General features: G+C 44.1%; 1 protein-coding gene across 8 annotated transcripts in view; it reads right to left on the reverse strand.

Moving 5' to 3' along the window:
• SPATS2 (spermatogenesis associated serine rich 2) overlaps positions 1 to 10,945 on the reverse strand; it is a 150,359-nt gene extending 139,414 nt beyond the window's left edge. For all 8 annotated transcript variants that reach the window (XM_078336790.1, XM_078336791.1, XM_078336785.1 and 5 more), the window contains exons 1-2: positions 10,693 to 10,945; positions 6,548 to 6,610 (exon numbers count right to left, since the gene is read on the reverse strand). The gene's annotated coding sequence lies outside the window, so the exon portion shown is untranslated. The remainder of the gene's footprint in view (positions 1 to 6,547; positions 6,611 to 10,692) is intronic.
• Positions 10,946 to 21,437: the final 10,492 nt, after the last annotated feature.

The raw sequence follows: 21,437 nt of genomic DNA on the forward strand, positions 1-21,437 counted from the left end.
CAGGCTAGAGACCAAACACACATTCAGTAGTCGTCATTATGCATTGTTCCCTGTGCTCCCAAATTACAGTAACATCGTATGATAATATCCTGTAGTCTAATTTATAGGATCATAACATTATGGGCTTGTAGGCTAATGACAAAAGACAAATGCCAACTTTTAAAATTCCTAGACACAATACAAACTGAGTAACAACAGAGGTGAAAAAGATCTACCAACTAAGCCTTGTTTAAAGCATTATCAACTTAAGAAATAAGCCATCTCAACAAACCTAGTGTGTTCAGTATGTATATTCTAGATGAACATAAAAACAAAAAGAAGAAGGCTGAGCACAGTGGCCCATGCCTGTAATCCCAGCACTTTGGAAGGCCAAGGCAAGCGGATCATGAGGTCAAGAGTTCAAGACCAGCCTGGCCAACATAGTGAAACCTGGGCTCTACTAAAAATATAAAAACTTAGCCGGGCGTGGTGGCAGGCACCTGTAATCCCAGCTACTTGGGAGGCTAAGGCAGGAGAATGGCCTGAACCTGGGAGGTGGAGGTTGCAGTGAGCCAAGATTGCACCATTGCACTACAGCCCAAGCAACAGTGTGAGACTATACCTCAAAAAAAAAAGGTCGTTTCCCAGATGGGGAGCCAAAAAATAAAAAATTTGAAAAAAAAAAAAAAAAAAAAAAAAAGACGAAAACCTCGTGTGTGCTGATAAGATTAACAAAACACTGGGTCAGGGGCAGTGGCTCATACCTGTAATGCCAGCACTTTGGGAGGCTGAGGCAGGTGGATCATGAGATCAGGGAGTTCAAGACCAGCCTGTCCAACACGGTGAAAGCCCATCTCTACTGAAAATACAAAAATTCGCCAGGTGCAGTGGCAGGCGCCTGTAATCACAGCTACTCAGGAGGCTGAGGCGGAGAATTGCTTGAACCCGGTGGCAGAGTTTGCAGTGAGCTGAGATCGCACCACTGCACTCTCTCCTGGGTGACAGAGTGAGACTCCATCTCAAAAAAAAAAAATCAAAACACTGGCCAGGTACAATGGTTCACACCTGTAATCTTAGAACTTTGGGAGGCCAAAGCCAACTGATTTCTTGAATCCAGAAATTCAAGACCAGCCTAGGAAACATAGCAAGACCTGTCTCTATAAACAATTTTAAAATTAGCAGAGTGCCTGTAGTCCCAGCTACTAGGGAGACTGAGGTGGGAGGATCATTTGAGCCCAGGAGTTGGAGGCTGTAATAAGCCATGATCACATCACTACACTCCAACTTGAGTGACAGAGGAAGACCCTGATGCTAAAAAAAAAAAAAAAATCAGGCCAGGTGCACTGGCTGATGCCTGTAATCCTAGCACTTTGGGAGGCCAAGATGGAAGGACCATTTGAGGCCAGGAATTTGAGACCAGCCTGAACCCTGTTTCTATAAAAAAAATTTAAAAATTAGCTCTACCAGATGCAAGCATCTGCATTCCCAGCCACTTGGGAGGCTGAGGCAGGAGGTGGAGGTTGCAGGGAACCAAGACTGTGCCACTGAACTCCAGCCTAGGAGACAGAGCAAGATGTTGTCTCAAAAAAAAAGTTTGAGTTTAAGCTAACTGGCTGGCTTCGTTCTGAGTTGTTACATACCACCTACCATTCAGCTACAATACTTTAACCTCCTGTCACTACATTAATTACAGATGAGTTTCACAGTTTTCATAAAATTTCACAGTCTCTTATGAAGAGATCCTATACAAAGGTCTCCTTCAGGACATGTAGGTAGGTTACAAGAGCAATTTATTATAAAAATGTAACTAGATATTCAAACAAGGTAAGCAGAAGAGTCACTTCTGCCAAACACTAATGTACATTTTGAATCACTTTTAACAGTAGGCCAGGAAGAGCCACCAGTGGCTAACCACATTGACACTATGATCAAAGACCAAGTGGATAATGTCAGGAAAAGTACTGCTCAACTACAGAGGGTAGCCTTAAAACAACAGCAAGTCATTTAAGATAGGAAAGACTGCAGGTTTTTTTTTGTTTTTTATTTTATTTTTTTTAAGACAGGGTTTCACCATGTTGGCTAGGCTGGTCTTGAACTCCTAACCTCAGGTGATCCACCCACCTCGGCCTCCCAAAGTGCTGAGATTACAGGCGTGAGCCACCACACCTGGCCAAGACGGCAGGTTTTAAAAATTGGTCTTTTCAGTCCCATCCAGGTCAGTAAGAAGTAATATCATTGGCAGCATCTTCAAGTACAAAAGATATTTACTTAACTATTCTGGCTCATTCACAATCATATAATGGCCTCATCACAAACATCCTTCTCTTCAGTCCTAACACCCTTTAGCAAATTCTAAAGACCACCACCACCACACACACATACACACACACACACTCCCCACAAGTAGTAATCATATATCTTGCTAATTAAATAATGTAAAAATCATCCTTCTTACCAGCAATCCAACAATTCAAGGTTTTTATTTACTACAGGATTTGGACCAGTAAGAATCCCTATGTAACCCTTGGAGATCCCCCAAAACCTCCAATAAACTTATGTCTTTTTTTTTTTTTTTTTGAGACAGAGTTTTGCTCTGTTTCCCAGGCTGGAGTGCAGTGGCACAATCTTGGCTCAGTGCAACCTCCACCAGCCAAGTTCAAGTGATTCTCCTGCTTCAGCTTCCTGATTAGCTGGGATTATAGGCATGTACCACCATGCCTGGCTAATTTTTGTATTTTTAGTAGAGATGAGGTTTCGCCATGTTGGCCAGGCTGGTCTTGAACTCTTGACCTCAAGCTATCTGCCTGCCTCCGCCTCCCAAAGTACTGGGATTACAGGTGTGAGCCACCATACCCGGCGTTCAATTTATGTCTTAACCACAAATTAGTCATAGGACAATGGCTGCAGAACTTACCTCTAAGTAATGTCTATATCCTCAGACCCTGCAGAATGTTTTAAAGGCCTCCAGCTACTGAAGAATCTGTATAGATGATATATATTTCAGGAACCCATTCCTATAGGCTGTCATGGCAGTTGTGAACATGGAGAGTAAACACTGGCCTCTAGCCAATCCTTAATATCCAGTAACTAAAGATAAAGTAAGCTGGGCACTGTGACTCACATCTGTAATCCCAGCACTTTGGAAGGCCAAGGCAGGAAGATCGCTTAAACCCAGAAGTTCAAGACCAACCTGGGCAACAAAGCAAGATCCTGTCGCTACAAAAAAATTTAAAACTTAGCTGAGCGCCATGGTATGTGCCTGTAGTCCTAGCTACTGGGGAGGCTGCGGTGATAGAATCACTTGAGTTCAAGGAATTCAGGCTGCAGTGAACTATCATGGCCCAACTACACTCCAGCCTGGGTGACAGAGCAAGAACCTGTCTCCAAAAGCAATAACAATTAAAAAATAATAACATACAAACTTCAGTGCAGTGATATAATCACAGCTCATTACAATCTCAAACTCTTGGGCTCAAGCAATCCTTCTGCCTCAGCCTCCCCGGAATAGCTAGGACTACAGGCGCCACCCACTACACCAGCTTTTTTTTTTGAGACGGAATCCTACTATGTCACCTGGGTTGGAATGCAGTGGCACAATCTCAGCTCACTGCAACCTCTGCTTCCCAGGTTCAAGTGATTCTTCTGCCACAGCCTCTCAAGTAGCTGGGACTACAGGCACACACCACCACACCCAGCTAATTTTTGTATTTTTAGTAGAGATAAAATTTCACCGTATTGGCCAGGCTGGTCTTGAACTCCTGACCTCATGATCCTCGGTCTCCTAAAGTGCTGGTATTACAGACATGAGCCACAGCACCTGGCCCTAATTTTTTAATTGTTTGTAGAGACAGGGTCTTGCTATGCTGCCGAAGCTGGTCTCAAATTCCCGGTCTGATGCAATCTCCCACCTTGGCCTCTCAAAGTGCTAGGACTAAGGACAAAGTGGACTCACACTATACTCAGCCCACAAATGTCAAATCTTTAGAAATATTTCAATGTCAATTCAACTGAATGGCAATTAGACTGGATTTCAGACAGACCATCTCCAAAGTTAAGTGTGGACTCACTAAGTTTCCTGTAAAGCTCCCAGAAAATGGCATATTGAGCCTAAAGTCACTATGTCACCCAATAATATCATGAAGCAAGATGCAGGGATAATTAACCTCCATGTAACATTTAGAAAATGAAATGGGAGACTGGGTGCAGTAGCTCACGCCTGTAATCCCAGCACTTTGGGAAGCCGATGCGGGTGGATCACCTGAGGTTGGGAGATTGAGACCAGCCTGATCAACATGGAGAAACCCCGTCTCTACTAAAAATACACAAAATTAGCCAGGCATGGTGGCGCATGCCTGTAATACCAGCTACTCTGGAGGCTGAGGCAAGAGAATCGCTTGAACCCAGGAGACGAAGGTTGCGTGAGATCACGCCACTGCACACCAGCCTGGGCAACAAGAGCGAAACTCCATAGAAAGAAAGGAGAGAGAGAGCGCGAGACAGAGAGAGAGAGAGAGAGAGAGAGACAGAGAGAGAGAGAGAGAGGGAGACAGAGAGAAGGAAGGAAGGAAGGAAGGAAGGAAGGAAGGAAGGAAGGAAGGAAGGAAGGAAGGAAGGAAGGAAGGGAGGGAAAGAAACGGGAAGCTAGATTCATCCTAAGAGACAGTTCACTGCAGCTATTTCAACTTATTACATTTGGTATGTTACAGCTTATATACTATATATGGAGAGAGAGAAAATAGAGCCAAATGACTTCAATCAATTTTACTTTCTATTCTGCCTATGTATTCCAGCTACCTGCTTGAAATATTTAAAGCATACAGCATGAACTAACATTTTTTTTAATGAATGAAGATACAGAAGGTAAGCAGTAAGCAGCAGCTCATACATGTAAAACATGTTTAAATGAAAATAGTACCCCAAATTTCAATCAAAGGCAGCCAAGTGTACTAAAAATGACACATTTTACATAACATATAGAGCATTCTTAAGACGATCATCCATATTGCATATGACTGGGAACAAATGGTTCCTTCCCACTGGATACATGAAAACTGGGTAAAACATTTTCTTTTGAATCATTTCCACTCTAAGTGTCCTGCTGGCAATACAGAAAAAGTCAACAGAGAAAGCACCATCCCTTACATAGAAAGCCAAGCGCTACCTTCAGGTAGCATATGATAAAATCACCACTTAAAAGTAACCAAGCCAGGCTGGGTGTGGTGGCTCATGCCTGTAATCCCTGCACTTTGGGAGGCCAAGGCAGGCGGATCATGAGGTCACAAGTTCGAATCCAGTTTGGCCAACGTGGTGAAACCCCGTCTCTACTAAAAATACAAAAATTAGCCAGGCATGGTGGCACGCACCTGTAATCCCAGCTACTCAAGAGGCTGAGGCAGGAGAATCACTTGAACCTGGGAGGTGGAGGTTGCAGTCAGCTGAGATTGCGCCATTGCACTCCAGCCTGGGTGACAGAGCAAGATGGTCTCCAAAAAAAAATAAAAAATAAATAAACGTAACCAAGCCTTGGTGGACCATGGTGGTTTAAGCATGTAAACCCAGCACTTTGAGAGGCTGAGGCAGATCATTTGAGGACAGGAGTTCAAGACCAGCCTGGTCAACATGGCAAACAAAACTCTACCTCTACTGAAAATACAAAAATTAGCCAGATGTGGTGGTGCATGCCTGTAGTCCCAGCTACTCAGAGGTTGAGGCAGGAAAATCACTTGAACCCAGGAGACAGGCTGCAATGAGTCAAGATCACACCACTGCACTCCAGCCTGGGTGACAGAACAAGACTGTCTCAAAAATAAATAAATAAATAAATAAATAAAAGTAACAAAGCCTCCTCAAAACACTAAACACAGAATTACCATAAGGTCCAGCAATTCTATTTCTGTGTAAACAGAAAAAAAAAAAAACTGAAAGGAGGGTGATATGGCTTGGATGTGTGTTCCCACCAAATCTTACATCAAATTGTAATTCCCAGTGCTGAAGGTGGGGCCTGGTGGGAGGTGACTAGAACATCAGGGTGGTTTCTGATGAATGGGTTAGTTCCAGCCCCTTAGGGCTGTTCTCACAAGATCTAGTTTTTAAAAAGTGTATAGCACTTCCTTCCACCTCTCTCTCTTCCTCCTGCTCCAGCAACCTATACATGCCTGCTTTCCCTTTGCCTCCCACCATGATCATAAGTTTCCTGAGGCCTCCCTGGAAGCTGCTATGCTTCCTGTACAGCCTGCAGAATCATTAACCAATTCAACCTTTTTAAAAAAAAAAAATTACCCAGTCTCAGGTATTGTGAGAATAGACTAATACACAGGGATTCTAACAGGTATTTGTACACAAAAATTCACAGCAGCATTATTCACAACAGCCAAAAGGTAGAAGCAACCCAAATGTCCATTGAGGATGAATAGATAAACAAAATGTGGTATGTACATACAATGGAATATTATTCAGTCTTAAAAAGGAACGAGATGCTGACATATGCTACAACATGGATGAATTCTGAAGATATGCTAAGTGGTACAAGCCAGACACAAAAAAGTAAATATTATATTATTCTACTTACATATGAGGTACCTAGGGTAGTCACATTCATAGAGACAGAAAGTAGAATATTGGTGGCCAGCGGCTGGGTAGAGAAAGAGAAACAAGGAGTTATTGTTAATTTTTTTTTTTTTATAGACAGGGTTTCACCATGTTGGTGAGGCTGGTCTTGAACTCCCGACCTCAGGTGATCCACCCACCTTGGCCTCCAAAGTGCTTGGATTACAGGAGTTATTGTTTAATAGGTGCAGAGCTTCAGTCTGGGAAAATTAAAAAGTTCCCAAGACAGATGGTGGTGATGGTTGCACAGCAATGTGAATGTACTTAATGCCATGGATCCGTACACTTAAAAATGGTTAAAATGATAAATTTTCTGTTATATATAGTTTACCACAATATTTTTTTTTTTTGAGACAGTCTCACTCTGTTGCCCAGGCTGGAGTGCAGTGGCACATCTCAGTTCACCACAACCTCCACCCACCAGGTTCAAGCAATTCTCCTGCCTCCCGAGTAGCTGGGATTACAGGCACACACCACCATGCCTGGCTAAATTTTGTATTTTTAGTAAGACAAAAATATAGGGTTTCACTATCTTGGCTAGGCTGGTCTTGAATTCCTGACCTCATGATCCACTCCTCCTAGGCCTCCCAAAGTGCTGGGATTACAGGTGTGAGCCATTGAGCCTGGCCAATTTTTTTTTTTAAGTAAACAAAAAGGCCTGGCGAGGTGGCTCATGCTATAATCCCAACACTTTGGGAGGCCAAGGCGGGTAGATGGCTTGAGCCCAGGAATTGGGATCCAGCCTGGGCAACACAGTGAAACACTGATTCCACAAAAAAATACAAAAGTTAGCTGGATGTGGTCAAACAGTTAGCCCAGGATGGTACCACTGCACTCCAGCCTGGGCAACAGAGTGAGATCCTTTCTGGGCGTGTGGCAGGGTGGGCGGTGCAGGCTGGGGAAACAGAGAGTAAATAAACTAACCAATACCAGCTACTCAGGAAGCTGAGGGAGATCATTTAAGCCCAGGAGTTTGAGACCAGAATGAGCAACATAGCAAGATCCTGTCTCTAATAAATAAATAAATAACAAAGAACAACTGTCAAACATTTGTGGCAAAAACATAAGGAGAAAAGCAAAAGAGTCTGTAACAGGCAAGCTTCACTATAATCTAGATGACATTGTTGAAAGTGAAGATCCCAGAAGAGAAGTTAGAGACATGCTATTTTTATGTTGCTGCAAATATACACTAAGCAACTAAGGAAGCTGAATTATATTCTACAGGTCATTTGATAATATAATGAATGGACTGTAGTTCCTAACAATTACATCCAAAAAAATACAAGCTTTTCTTTCCAGTTTCCAATGAAAGTAGCAAGACTGAAATAATCAGTTATACACATAACAGAGAAGCCAGGTAGATCTGAAAGAGTGACTTTTAGTTTCCAGCTTTAATATGGTGATCCTACAATGGGAAACTGCAAGGGAAACTGCAAGCAGCAATTTTTAGAATAGTATATACAAACTTTCTTCACTGCCATTATAAAGTGACTATGTAAGTTACTTTTAACCCTTCTGAGCCTCATCTGAAAAATGAAGATAATACTTACAATTAACTGATAATAACGTACACTGAGTTCAGTGCCTGGAATATATAAATGCTCAACAAATGAAAATTCCCTCCCATCTTAGCCTGATCAGCCTCCAGGGGCTATGCTCATGTTTTGGCCATAACCTGTGGCTCCTCCCTCCCACCCCAGCTGTTTCCCTCAGTTCTAGCTGTTTCACTCCTGGTTTCTAAGAGGATCCTCCTATCTAAGTTTAGAGGTAATGCTGGTACCTAATTGTGGGCTCAACTGGTGTCTGGAGGGCACCTGAGTACTGAGCAGTTTTCAATTGTTTTCCAGAGTTAATTGGTTTTGGCTCCACAACTGGCTGTCTTCGATTCTACAAGTAAGGGTGCCCCATATGCACAGTACATCAGCAGTACAAGACTAAACAGAAAACTAAGTGTGCTCGCAGGACAAATCCTTAGCAAATGATTTTAGTCCTATTTATCAGGACCCCAGAGCTTTGTCAAATCACAGAAGCAGTAAACCTTCAATGAACTCTACGGATGTAGCCTACTAACTTAATCTTCATCTATATCACAGTTACCAGACCCAAGTTTCAACCCATTCCTGCTGCTTTACTACAATCAAGACGGGGGTGAAGCAGAAAGGGCAACCAGGCAGTTAAGATTTTTAAAAGCCATCCGATAGAGCTGGGACTGACTCAAGCTTTGTTCTTCACTAGCTCTGTGACCTTAGTAAATTATTTAACCTCTTAATTTACAAAATATGAAATAATTGTGAGGGTTAAATAATACACACACACACACACATATCTTAGCACCTTGACTAGCCCACCGAAAGAGGTCAATTAAAAAAGAGGCACATTAGGCAGGGCTCCGTGGCTCAGGCATGTAATCCCAGCACTTTGGGAAGCTGAGGCGGGTGGATTACCAGGTCAGGAGTTTGAAACCAGGCTGGCCAAGATGGTGAAACCCCGTCCCTATTTCAGATACAAAAATTAGGCAGGCACGGTGGCAGGTGCCTGTAATCCCAGCTAGTCGAGTGGCTGGAGTCGCCTGAACCCGGGAGGCGGAGGTTGCAGTGAGCAGAGATCGCGCCACTGCACTCTAGCCTGGACGACAGAGCAAGACTTCGTTTCAGAAAAAAACAAAAAGAGACACATTGTCACTAATAAGAACACTACATTCATGTCTTGATTTGTTCAATTTTCATAACATCTAAGAAAAGTGACATTTTCGATCGTTTTTGGACTTTTTTTTATTCCTGAACATCTTTCTTGAATTAATTGGACCTTTATAAAGTAACCTAAATGCTACCATCCAACACCTAGCTGAGAAATATAAAGTGATGAATGTCCAGAAATCTTAGATGAGTCAGCAAAACTTAATGCCCAACAAATAAAAGGTTTAACATGGACTACTTATGAGCACAGAGTGGTAATCACAATTTCAAAATCGGCTATTTTCTATCGAGTACCATTACAAATTTGGTCTGGAAATCCAAGTACCAAGGAAACTTAAAGATCATAATCCCAAAGATACTTTTCCACTATATTTCCAAACCACCTTAATTCAAACTGGAAGGTATGAAGCAGCCTGATTATTTGAAGTTAATATTAAGAAATAAGGCAGAACCCCAGCTCTCTCCCACAAACATAAAACCAGTAGCAATTCTAACAAAGTACAGATAACTTTATCCATCACCTTTTGGTCAAACTTAAACAAGCAATCTTCTGGTTCTCTCCAAAACACTGAACTCTGTATTACGATTGACCTAACTCAAAGCAAGATATTTTTGGTGATCTGTCCTCTCCTGCTTCATTAACCATAGGTAAATTACGTATAACAGCCTACTAAAAAGAGGGGAAGTAAATATTATAGGCATATTTTATCAGTAAAATGGACAAGTGATAATCAAATTATTTAAAGAAGGGCTTGTACTCCTTAGCAGAGCGACAGGCTTGAGAAAGATCCACTTTCTACGAGACCTCAATCATTCTGGATGAATTAGGAGAAAGACAGCACTCTGGTCCAAAACTGACTAAATCTACCTTTCTGCTTTAATCCAAGTCCAAACCACATCTATTTTATGTCTCTACCTCTCTTCGCCTTATTTTCCATTCCGTCTCCCCCTTCAATTCCAAGAACGCCCTTCTAGCCCTTATTTTCAAATCTCATTATTGCTCCCGACTCCTAAGGACCTCGGACACCCACGGAGGTGACCTTACGCATCCCCACTGCATTCTCAATTCATTGTACTTCTCGTCCCAAATGATCCTGTTCTTTCCTTCTTTTCTATCTTGCTCGTTATTCCTTAAAATCCAATACCCCACACACCCTCACGCCAGAGTCCCCCCCAACACTCCATTGTTTCCCGGGCCTATCCCTCTGGAAACTCCCCAACTCGGACGCGGGTGCCTCGCCGGCCCCACATACCCCAGGAACCTTCCACCCTTCCGGCCACTCCGGGCCTGTAAGAGCCCCCGTCCCCAACAATTGCCCCCTCCCCCTTTTTCCTCCCTCAACCCGCTCCCCGCACCTCGGCACCCCTCTAAGCCCCCGCCAACCCCTCCACCCAGCACCCCCAGCCTCACCTAGCCCAGGCCCCCGCAATCGCCTCGTCGCCCCAGCTCCGGGCTCCGCGTCCTGGACGCTCCCGGGTCTGAGAAGAGGAGAGGAGATCCTCCGCCTCCTTCACCTCCTCTCCTAGAGCCGCCGCCGTCGCCACCGCGCTCCTCCCCCAGCTCTCTCAGAGCAGGACGCCGCCCCGCCCCCACCGCCGCCTCCTCGCTTCTCTCCTGCGCCTGACAACAGGCCGGGAATCGCAGCCGCGACGGCTGCCAGAGTGCCAGCGGATCACCCCGACCCTCGGCTGGGCAGCGACTCGCCCCGCCCCTGAGCCCTCTCGGGCGCGTGCGCATCAGCCAACCAGCCAGAGCGCAGCGCGCGTACTCGCGCCGGCGCGCCAAGCTAGAGGTTGGAGAAGCCAACGGGTGCGCGAGCACGACCGAGGCGGTCCGTGTGCCTCAGACTGAGGGGAGCGGTGAGAGGCACTGGGCGCCGGCGGTGAGAGGCGGCCTATGGCTGGTCGGGTTACCGCTCCTCTCGGGGCCTGGTCCCTCGCGTCTCGCACCGTCTGCAGGCTCGCGAGCGACCGGAGACTGGGAATTACCGGGGACGGGAAGACTCAGGGAGCGGGTCGGGACAAACTAGATGTAAGGGAAAAACGGGTAGGACTCGAGCTCGCGTCCGCGTGCAGAACGACTCGTACCCGGCGGCATTGGGTAGGCACCTGGCGCGCGCAGGGAATGGAGGGCCGGAGCTGAACTGACGGAAAGAGCCGAAACTCCCCCGTAGGTGGCCGAATGCGGGCGCCGCGAGGGGAGCAGAGCGCGCGGCTTTTGCTCAGTGTCCGGGTCCTGGTCCGGACGCTGTCTCTCGGGCCGCCCCCTACGGCGCGGCTCACTCGCGCACAACGCTTTCCGCTTCGCCTCCTTTCCAACCCAAGTTTTGTTCCAAAAGGCAATTTCAGAGCCGCCAGCGGCGAAAAACGCCGGGCCTCCTGACCGCTCGATCGCTCAGCCTCCTGGGAGTGCGCGGAGGGCCGGTGGAGGCGTGAGAAGAATAACTTCAGGAGCTGACAGGGGTTGTCTGCCCTGGCCATATCCGCCTCACATGCTCCCCAAGTCGGTTTCTTGTCAGTCGGGTTTCTGATCTACCCAGCTGTCAGCATAGCCCCTCGACGCGGCTGTGGTCGGATCCGCGGCCTTTCGAATCTTTCTTTTAAATACTCTGTCTTCGACACCAGACTCCCAACCTCCCCGTGTTGAAACTACTAGTTGTGCACCTTTCGACTTACTGTCCTGCACGTGCGAGGCACTCACCTGACTGTCGACTGGTCAGAGTTCTATTAAGAGGGGCTAGAGGGATTTAGACAATAAGCATTGAAAAGCTGTGTTAGAATCTGGGGCCTGGAGCAGTGGCTCACTCCTGTAATCCCGCCACTTTGGGAGGCCGAGGCGGGTGGATCACTTCAGGTCAGGAGTTCAAGGGCAGCCTGGCTAACATAGTGAAACGTCTCTACTAAAAATGCAAAAATTAGCCGGGCGTGGTGGCACACGCCTGTAATCCCAGCTACTCTGGAGGCTGAGGCAGGAGAGTCACTTGAACCCAGGAGGCGGAGGTTGCAGGGAGTGGGGATTGCAACACTGCATTCCAGCCTCTGTCTTAAAAAACAAAAAACAAACAAACAAAAAAAAAGATTAGAATCTGTCCCCATCTTACCTTTTGAAGCCAAGCAAAGGGGCTCTGGAAAGGCACCAACAAGCTGGAGAGTGTGTCAGTGTATAGCTAGACACTATAGGCACATGTCGTTTGTTTTCCACGTATGTTATTGCAATCACAGTACATAGTATAGTAGAGCTATAATATAGCTCTACTATAGAGTAGTATAGTAGAGTTCTGCCAAGCCATCCAATCCTTGTGATTTTTACCTTTGCATGAAGTAGGGGATCAAAAATCCCCTGGAGTCCACTGACCTCTGGTAAATGATGTCTCATCTACTCCAACCATATGATTTACCCAAAACAGACTATAACCAATCTAGATAAGCAGAAGACTAAGTCATCTAGCTAGGTAGGTCACTGGACTATGTGTTCCTTACTATTGCATCTTCATTCAAAAATTAAAATAGAAGCAAACTATCCGCTGGGCGCGGTGGCTCAGACCTGTAATCCCAGCACTTTGGGAGGCTGAGAGGGTGGATCATGAGGTCAGGAGATGGAGACGATCCTGGCCAACATGGTGAAACCCCATCTCTACTAAAAATACAAAAATTAGCAAGCATGGTGGCACACACCTGTAGTGGTACTCAGGAGGCTGAGTCAGGAGAATCTCGCTTGAACCTGGGAGACAGAGGTTGCAGTGAGCGAACTTCGCACCACTGCACTCCAGCCTGGTAACAGAGCAAGACTCCATCTCAAAAAAAAAAAAAAAAAAAAAGCAGCAGCAATCTATTCAGATATCTGCTTTCTCTTCATTCACTAATTGGCACCTACTCAATGATGGAGGGTATTTTTCTAGGTATTGGGTCATTTACAAAGAAGAATAAAGTAATATCATCACCCCAAGGAAAGTATACAGTTGCAAAGGAGGATAAAGTTATTAGATAGGCCATTTGCAGCAGCTCATGCCCATAATCCCAACACTTTTAGAGGCCAAAGTGGGAGGACTGCTTGAGTCCAGGAGTTTAAGACCAGCCTGGGCAACATAGCAAGAGCCCCATCTCTACAAACAACAAATTTAAGTTATTAAATAACAATAATAACATAGTGTTGAAGCAGAAAAGTACAAAGTGTTTTAGGAACAGAAAGGAATGAGCGACTAATTCTTCTGCAATTAACCTTCCTTCCCATACAGAGTAGGAATAGGATGCTATGACCCTGGTTAATGAATAACTTCATCATGGGGTATAGGATTTGAGCCTTGTATCCTATTCCACGAAGACTGGTTTCACCCACCGAAAGTCACTGTTCAGGAAGTGCCTTCATTATAGGGCCTGTTGCTGCTGCAAAGCCAGCACAAGTTTTTTGGATGGCAAAGTCCCCATTCTTGGCTAGGTTTGGTGACTCATGCCTGTAAACCCAACACTTTGAGAGGCTGAGGTGTATCACTTGAGCCCAGGGATTTGAGATCAGCCTGGGCAACATAGGGAGACCCTGTCTCTACAAAAAATAAAAGTAAATTAGCTGACTGTGGTGGCTTGTGCCTGTTGTCCAGCTGCCCAGGAGGCTGAGGTGAAAGGATCCATGGAGCCCAGGAGATCCAGGCTGAAGTGAGCTGTGATTACACTACTTCACTCCAGCCTGGGCAACAGAGTGAGACCTTGTCAAAAAAAGTTCCCATTCTTGATAACGTTATAGTCTGTTTTGGGTAAGACATGATCTCCCAAGAGATTGCCTGATCTAATAGAAGAGACTGTTTTTCGTATGTTTTGGAGACAGGGTCTCCCTCTGTTGCCCAGGCTTGAGTACAGTGGCACCATCATAGCAAATAACCACACTTCTGAAATGTTTGGCATAGAGCTTAAGGGTTAAAAAAGAAAAAGATCATTTTGAGATAAAATCCATTAGTCTCTGTTCAGCCTTACAAAATTAATTTATCCCAGTTTACTTAATGATCAAGTGCCAGAACTAGAATTAGAGAGAAATCATGACATAAGCTTTACCTTGGCAGATATATTCTGCAGGTATTAACCTGACCTAATTTGATATGTTTTCAAATAGATCCTTGACTTCAGAACTTTAATGTTTTTGTTTGGTTTGAGTTGATATTTTGTATCTTAAGTGATTGATTGCCAGATTCCATGTTCTTATTAGGAAGAAAAAGAGGCCAACTATAGCCTGAGAGTCACAGAAATTTAACTCATTATCTTGGAGACTTGATAACCAATGATTGTAATTAAGAAACATAATGTTTTAAAGTCTCCATTGACTGAAACTGCAAGTGACAACAGGCACAAAAACCAGTAGAGAACAGCGCATAAGATTGTACTTTTCCTTTTGCCTATACTAACCCTAGTACCTAAGAATATTCATGTTGGTAGTCCAAAGTGTGTCTCAGAAAATTTGTTTCATGGGCTGGGCACTGTGGCTCACGCCTGTAATCCTAGCACTTTGGGAGGCTGAGGTGGGTGGATCACCTGAGGTCAGGAGTTCAAGACCAGCCTGGCCATCATGGTGAAACCCCATCTTAAAAAAAAAAAGAAAAAGAAAATTTGTTTCATGGTTTACTAAGTAGATGTTATCTGAGAAAATGATTCTATGTCTAAATAAGTTAGGGAAGCACTGGTTAAAATCAAGTCAAACTGGTTTATTTACTTCCCAGAATATTTAATATGGTACTATGCTTTGTTCATATTGAAGTGAGCAGGTTTTAGCTGGGCATGGTGGCGCGTGCCTGTAATCCCAGCTACTCAGGAGGCTGAGGCAGGAGAATTGCCTGAACCCAGGAGGCGGAGGTTGCGGTGAGCCGAGACCGCGCCATTGCACTCCAGCCTGGGTAACAAAAGCGAAACTCCGTCTCAAAAAAAAAAAAAATGAAGTGAGCAGGCTATATACAGTGTGCAGCTTTCACCAAGGAAGCTCTTCCCACCCCCATCCCCACCCCCAAGATTAATTTGCAGGATTAATGTGTCTTTGAACATCCATTTTATAAAATTCAATTAAAACGGTTTGATTAAGTCAGCATTCCTCATTTTACAGATGACAAAACTGAGGCCCAAAGACAGGGCTAACATACCCAAATTTTCATTTGTGTATCAGATATTTAAAGCTGGGAAAAGCTTTCAACTATCAAAGATTGAAGTGTTACATCACAAAATTATTGGCAATGCTGGAACCAAAACTCAGATCTGAAATATTCCGTTCAGTGTGAGCCTTGCAGGTTCATTAAGACTTGAATTTGATATTTAGTGAAGTGTAAGAGATGTAACTAGTATTGCTATACTCTAAGTTCTTTTATTAAGTTTTTAAATTATCTTTCATTTATGGATTATGTCACCACTTTTAAAAATTAATATGCTTGGCTAGACTTGGTGGCTCACGCCTGTAATCCCAGCACTTTGGGAGGCTAAGGCAGGTGGATCACAAGGTCAGGTGTTTGAGACCAGCTGGCCAACATGGTGAAACCCCGTATCTACTAAAAATACAAAAATTAGTTGGGTGTGGTGGTGTATACCTGCAATCCCAGCTACTCAGGAGGTTGAGGCAGGAGAATCACTTGAACCTGGGAGGCAGAGGTTGCAGTGAGCTGAGATCGCGCCACTGTACTCCAGCCTGGATGACAGAGTGAAACTCCATCTTATAAATAAATAAATAGGCCGGGCATGGTGGCTCACGCCTGTAATCCAAGCACTTTGGAGGCCAAGGCGGGCAGATCACCTGAGGTTGGGAGTTCAAGACCAGCCTGACCAACATGGTGAAACCCCGTCTTAAAAAAAATAATAAAAATAAATAAATAAATAATATGCTTAACTTCTGGCCGGGCGTGGTGGCTCACATCTGTAATCCCAGGACTTTGGGAGGCTGAGGCGGGTGGATCACAAGGCCAAGAGATCGAGACCATCCTGGCCAACATTTTGAAACCCCGTCTCTTAAAAAAAAAAAAGCTTAACTTCTGTCAAACGTTTTATACTTCATGAAGTGCTCTCTACACATCATCTCATTTGATTGTCTCAACATTCTGTGGTGCAGGTGTCATCGTCCTCATTGCAACAAATGAGGAAACTGAACCTCAAAATTGTTCAATAATTTACCCAGGTAGCAATTTAAATGTCTTGCTATCTTCGTTAGGAGAAGACACAGTCCCTTGCCCTCAAGCAGCTTTGGTATAGTTAAGAAGAGAAGACTTGCAAGCATGCAACAGAGAACAATTTATATGGCAGTATGTAAGAAACTTATTGATAGGAACAGTACAAACTAGATGGGAGTACAAAAGGAATTCAAAGGGCAAAGATTACTAGAGGTTAAATTAATCAGTGAAGGTATCATTTAGGAAGAAATCTTAAGCTAGGCCATAAAAAAGTATAAAGATTTGTATTAGCAAGGCTGTGCGCAATGGCTAATGCCTGTAATCCCAGCACTTGGGAGGCCGAGGTGGGTGAGTTACCTGAGGTCAGGAGTTCAAGACCAGCCTGGCCAACATGATGATCTCTACTAAAAATACAAAAAAATTAGCTGGGCATCGTGGCACACACCTGTAATCTCAGCTACTCGGGAGGCTGAGACATGAGAATCACTTGAACCTGGGAGGCTGAGGTTGCAGTGAGCCAAGATCGTACCACTGCACTCCAGTCTGGGCAAGAGTGAAACTCTGACTCAAAAAAAAAAAAAAAATAGAATTATAGGAAAGAAGAACATCAGCCAAAGGCAGAAATATCAAAACAAGAAACATACTGATGGAGAAGAATTAGAGCTTGAAGGGAGATGGGTCTGAAATGATCAATCATCTTGGCTGTGCAAAAGTCAACTGCTAAGAGGAAGTGAGTTTGCTATCACTGAATAAAATTTACTAAATATCAAACATACACTCTCTCCTGTGGTTCCTGGGAGGGAAAGAGAGAAAAAAGCAAGAGAAACCAAGTCTAAAGTGGATAAGGATACAGAAGGAGGAATGGTGGAGTAAAACAAGCCTCACTGGCCCTCAGATCTGTGACTGGGAAATGTCTGAACTGAAGACATTTGTATGACATGTGCTGCAACCCCTTCCCATTCCTTTTTTTTTTTCCTAAGAGATCAGGGGTCTCATTCTGTTGCCCAGGCTGGAGTGCAGTGGTGGGATCATTGCTTACTGCAGCCTCCAACTCCCAAGCTCAACTGATCTTCCCACTCCAGCCTTCCCAGTAGCTTGGACTACAGGTGTGAACCACCAGGCATGGCTAAATTTTTTTTTTTTGGTAGAGTTGGGGTCTCCCTGTGTTGCCCAGGCTGGTCTTAAACTCAAGCAATCCTCCCCCTTGGGTTCAAGTTATTCTCCTGCCTCAGCCTCCCAAAGTGTTAGGATTATCGGCATGAGCCACTATGCCTGGCCTTTTTTCCCCCACTCTTGTGACAGATTAATAAATTATTTATGTAAGTATTTGAGGCAGGGTTTTGTTCTGTTGCTAGGTTGGAGTACAGTGGCAAAATCATAACAGCCTTGAACTCCTGGGCTCAAGTAATCCCCCTGCCTCAGCCCATCATCATGCCCACCTCCCATTCCTTTTCTGGTACTAATTCACCTGAAAGGTGACTGAGCTAATTAATGCTAGGAAAAATGCCCTTTTAGGTGGTGCTTGCAAAGCCAAGCTCACATGCTGACTCAGTCACTGCCCAGCAGAAGATGTTCTTCACAACCTTTCTCAGCCCAGAATTGGAACTGAGGTCTGGCATAACCAGACCTACATTGGAACCGAGGTCTGGCATAGAGTAGGTTATGCCAGACCTACTTATATAGAAACTTGGAAGATCCCCTTCCAAGTTTTATATACAGGGCACTGCTTTATTCTGTTGAAACTTGTCAGTAAGATTTAAACTCAGAAAGTCCAAAATCCTTGCTTAAAGTCATGATAGTTTGCAAATAAGCAGATGGACTACAGAAAAGGTGAATGAGAGGTGGGGAAGCAGATGAATAAGAAAGAAAAGAGAGAACAAATTATTGAAATAAAATATCATTTAGCTGGAACCCTACAAAAATTTTCTACTTTTATTGCTCAAAACTCAGCAAAAACGAAACAAGAAACAGTTAAACAGCTTTCAATCCCTCGCAGTGGCTAAGAGAAAGCATGCAGGGAACATGAAGCAAAAGAAAAATTTTTTAAAATCAGCTTCTCAGGGTGTGAACTTCAAAAGCCAAAGCAGTGGCATGAGATGTGTGTTCAAAGTTCTAACATGAAACAGACAGCTCTAGATTCCCCTAGGAGATCAAATGACAACTGAAAAGCCTGTTTAAACTGGAGCTTGCCTTGAATAACACCCCAAATCCAACTTCACAGTTTCTTGCTCCTTCTCAGCAAAAGGAGAGGGCTGAACTCTGGTAACGGACTTGCTATGAAGGTGCCACTACCACATTTTTTTTCAAGTGAAGGGGGCAAGCCAGGGACATATTTTACCCTGTGACAGCCTTGTAGCACCACCTGGAGTTCCTAGTTAAGACTACAACAAACCACACCTCTACAAGCTTATTAGGACCACCCCACTGTTCAAGAGGAAAGAAAACTAAGGGCAGCGGGCAGTGGCTCACGGCTGTAATCCCAGCACTTTAGGAGGCCAACGCGGGAGGATCACGAGGTCAGGAGATTGAGACCATCCTCGCTAACACAGTGAAACCCCGTCTCTACTAAAAATACAAAATCTTAGCTGGGTGTGGTGGCACATGCCTGTAGTCCCGGCTACTCAGGAGGCTGAAGCAGGAGAATCCCTAGAAACCGGGAGGCAGAGGTTGCAGTGAGCCGACATCATACCACTTCACTCCATCCTGGGCAACAGAGCAAGAATCCATCAGAAAAAAAAAGAAAGAAAGAAAATAAAACTAAGAGATACAGTAGTAGATTAAAGTCAGTGAGTCCTCAAAAGCCTCCTGGGTCCTAGAGTAGATGCAAACATAGCTCTAAGACACAGTGCCTAGGAAAAGATCTAAGGGCCTCAGTTGACTATAAGTTCAATGAGTCACACTTACATAGCAACCAAAAAGAGCTGATAAATTTTTAGGCTGCTGGATTTAAAGGATTATATATGGTTCAGACCTTGAGAACATAATAGCCCCACAGTACCCTGTTCTGTCTGAACACATCTCAGAATTGCATTTAGTTCTGGGCACCACAATTTAAGAGCAATATTGACAAGAGCTGTAAAAAATGTTCATACCCTTTGACCCAGTAATCCCACCCATGGGAATGTATTCTAAAAAAATAATTCAAGAGAAGAGATGAATTAGAGGATGAAGATATTGATGCCACATTCTTTACAACAACATGATATAAATGTTTCTCCAAAAGGGAATATTATACAGCATTAAGATAAAATGATGTGTGATAAAAAATAAATATAAGATAATGCATGCTTCAACATATTTGAATCTTTTTTTTTCTTTTTTCTGTCACTCAGCTGGAGTGCAGTGGCATGATCCAAGCTCACTGCAACCTCCTCCACCTCCCAGGTTCAAGCAATTCTTCTGCCTCAGCTCCCAAGTAGCTGGGACTACAGATGCATGCCACCGCACCCGGCTAATTTTTGTATTTTTAGTAGAGACAGGGTTTCACCATGTTGGTCAGATTGGTCTCGAACTCCTGACCTCAGGTGATCCACCTGCCTCGGCCTCCCAAAGTGCTGGGATTACAGGCATGAGCCATCGTGCCCAGCCCATATTTGAGTCTTGGAAACACTGTGTTCAATGAAAGAAGCCAGACACACAAAGGGCAACATATTGTGTGATGCTGTTTAAATAAAATGTCCATGATAGGCAAATCTAGAGAATCAGAAAGTAGATCAGTGATTGCAGAGGCTAGGAGGAGGAGGAAACAGAGTGATTGCTAAGGAGTCTGAGGTTTCTTTTCGGCATGGTAAAACATTCTGGAATTAAATAGTGGTGATGATTATACAACCTTGTTAAAATATCAGAAACTACTGAATTGCACTTTTTTTTTTGAAATGGAGTTTCGCTCTTGTTACCCAGGCTGGAGTGCAATGGCACGATCTCGGCTCACTGCAACCTCCGCCTGCTGGGTTCAAGCAATTCTCCTGCCTCAGCCTCCCAAGTAGGTGGGACTACAGGCGCGTGCCACCATGCCCAGCTAATTTTTTTATTTTTAATAGAGACGGGGTTTCACCATGTTGATCAGAATGGTCTCGATCTCTTGACCTTGTGATCCACCCGCCTCGGCCTCCCAAAGTGCTGGGATTATAGGCGTGAGTACCCGCAACTGGCGAATCGTACACTTTTAAAGGGTGAAGTTTAAGCTATATGAATTATATCTCAATTAAATATATATAACAAAGTCTTTATAGTAATATTTTAAAAGTTTATTGAATCACAAGCATGTTTACATTTTACAATAAAGACATTATCATTATCAGGAAGGAGGGGAAAAGTACAAAATTATGTCCCTGAAATGATTCAACCATGTTAAAGGATGTACATTTATGAATGAGGACTAGAAGTGAACATGAATAATTGAAAACAAACAGCATGATGCAAGTGAATTTTTGAAGGGTGGGATAGGTGGTCATTATATTGCTCTTCAAGCAATTAAGTATTTTATTTTCTTCCCTAAACAATGTCCACAAGGGGGCAGACAGAAGATGACAAATCAAACCATTTAATACAAGCCTCAGCTGAAAAATTAAGAACTACAGAATACAGGGTTGGAAGTAATCTTAAAGGTCATCTAGACTGGGGTCAGTTGCTCATGCCCATAATCCTAACACTTTGGGAAGCTAAGGTGGGAGGATCGCTTGAACCCAGGAGATCAAGGCTGCAGTGAGCTGTGACCGTGCCACTGCACTCCAGCCTGTGCAACAAAGAATTCTGTCTTTAAAAAAAAAAAAAAATCATTTAAGTCCGTCTTCCTCACATGACAAGAAATAAACTGAGGCTCCAGGGGAAAAGTGGCTCACCCAAAGTCACAAGTATGATCAGTGCAAGAGGCAGAAATAGAGCCCCATCTCTTCACCTTTTCATCCCTCCTCACTCAGACTACAGTGCCTCCTCCTTAAACAAGCTGATGGTGAATGTGGCAAATGAAAGATTTAGAGGGATAGGAGATGAGGAGCAGATTCTCATCAAGAAAGGGTCTTTTTGTTTT

The sequence above is a fragment of the Callithrix jacchus genome, chromosome 9 (genome assembly GCF_049354715.1).
Source record: "Callithrix jacchus isolate 240 chromosome 9, calJac240_pri, whole genome shotgun sequence".
Taxonomy (NCBI): Eukaryota; Metazoa; Chordata; class Mammalia; order Primates; family Cebidae; genus Callithrix; species Callithrix jacchus.